At 60.2% G+C, this 1,831-nt stretch overlaps 1 long non-coding RNA gene across 1 annotated transcript; it reads left to right on the top strand.

Moving 5' to 3' along the window:
* The first annotated feature begins 251 nt into the window (after positions 1-251).
* On the top strand, positions 252-1,193 carry LOC115284725. Its single transcript, XR_003905327.1, has 2 exons — positions 252-342; positions 646-1,193. It is a non-coding gene; the product is annotated as an uncharacterized LOC115284725 (long non-coding RNA).
* Positions 1,194-1,831: the final 638 nt, after the last annotated feature.

Raw genomic sequence — 1,831 nt, 5'->3', positions numbered from 1 at the left:
ACGGGGCACCGAGGCCTTGGGATTTGGGTGTAACTGCCTCCATGGCCACCAGGCGCTGGGTGCTTCGCTTGCTGCCGACGGGCGTCAGGGGTCCACCTGCCGCCAGCTCCTGCCGTCCCTTCCTGGCTGAGCGTCACTGAGCAGCTTCCTTCCTCCTTGTCATTCTGTGCCCAGTGCCCGGTGCGGAATGCGGGCGGCTGGGAAGCTCCGAAGAGAACACACACAAAGCGCTTGCTGGTAAACTCGCTCCGGGTACCACGGCGAGTGTGTGCTGTTGATGTACGGAGAATGTGGGCTCCTGGCCCCCAGGAACCACGGCCAGGAGGAGGCCTGCTGTTAAAGGTACAAACGCCATGTGGTCTGATGAGAGTCGGCTGAAGACAGAAAGGAGGAGCGGAGGCCGGAGGCCGGGTGGGCCGGGAGGGGGCACTGAGCAGGGGGCGCTGGCACAGGCCTGCCCCGCCCCATCACAGCCGGGAGGGCAGCGGTCAGGCCGAGTGACCCGAGTGTCCTCTCCAGCTCTCGAGTGCTGCAGGGCGTGTGGCACCCCAAGGCCATGAGGGGCCTGGATGCCATCTCAGCTTTGGGTGTCTTCACCCTGTGGGAGATGCCAACTGACATGGCATCTCCGGCTCTTGTTGTTAGGACATCGAAGACCGCGGAAGGAGAAAGGAGCGAACAAAAACCAAGCTGGGCAAGAGTAGTCGGTCCGGGCACCCCGCTGGCCGTGGCGGGAGCAGCAGACCTCGGGAGGCACGGCGTGCTCCGCAGAGTGGGGGCTCTGCTCTGGCCTCCCGCTCTGCACTCGTCTGTGGCTCCCGCCGGACAGCAGGCTCAGTCCTGCTCCTTCCCTGCTCGATGCCAGCCTCAGGCCGGGTTCGCTGGGATGCAGGAGAAGACAAAGGCCACTGTCCTGGGGACCCACTCCTGTCTGTGACCTTGCTGGCCAGTTACCCTTCTTTCCGACAGCAGAGGTGCCCTCACCTGCGTGACCATGACATTTGAAGCAGGCCTATGAAATAAGCAGACGAGATGTCTGTAGACCCATTTTACAGATTGGAAAGTGAGATTGAAAGACACAGAGTCTCCCCTGTCCTTCCTACTAAGAAAATGACACAGACAGCACTCGACAGACCCCTGACTTAATTCCGTGATTTCCCATGATTCCCCACTTAAAATGTATCTGCAAAGAACCACGAGCTCCCTGGCATTTCATCGTGTCAAACGCCGATCTGGCTGGTGTCGCGGGGTAAACACTTCCCAGTGAGGGACCTGTCAGGGGCTGCCATGACCTAGAAATGACGAGACATTCCCACCAGCCTGTCCTCGAGGCTGCCCTCTACCTGGAGGAGAAGGTGGCATCGCACCTGAGCACGGGTGCGTCTTAGCCCACGTTAGTCTAGTCCAGGGTCAGCTTCTGCTGAGCAAGGGCGGTCTTGAAAGTGTCTCCTTTCCCATAATGTCAGACCCGCGTCACCCCAGACAGAGCCTGGGGTGACGCGGGTCTACCTGGAAAGCCTTGAGTCTTGGTTATTTAAAATATCGACTTTTTAAATGCATATTCATGTCTGTTTTTCAGGCGATTTGTGATGGACACGCAGAAGGCGTGGGCGCTGGTCAAGCACAGGCCTGTGGTCAGGCAGTGAAACTCTGGGAGACAGAAGATGGTTTTCAACAATCACAGCCACAGCGGGGAGTGATGCAGGGGCTCAGAGCAGCCCTCCGGGCAGGACAGGCTCAGGGAGGCGCGCACGCAGCTCGCTGCCGGATGCAGGGGTGGTGCCTGGCAGTGGGGGCAGAGGGGGCAAAGGCGGGGTCTGCCAGCGCAGCC

The sequence above is a fragment of the Suricata suricatta genome, unplaced genomic scaffold (assembly GCF_006229205.1).
Source record: "Suricata suricatta isolate VVHF042 unplaced genomic scaffold, meerkat_22Aug2017_6uvM2_HiC HiC_scaffold_1746, whole genome shotgun sequence".
NCBI lineage: Eukaryota > Metazoa > Chordata > Mammalia > Carnivora > Herpestidae > Suricata > Suricata suricatta.
This window is presented reverse-complemented; position numbering and strand designations above follow the sequence as displayed.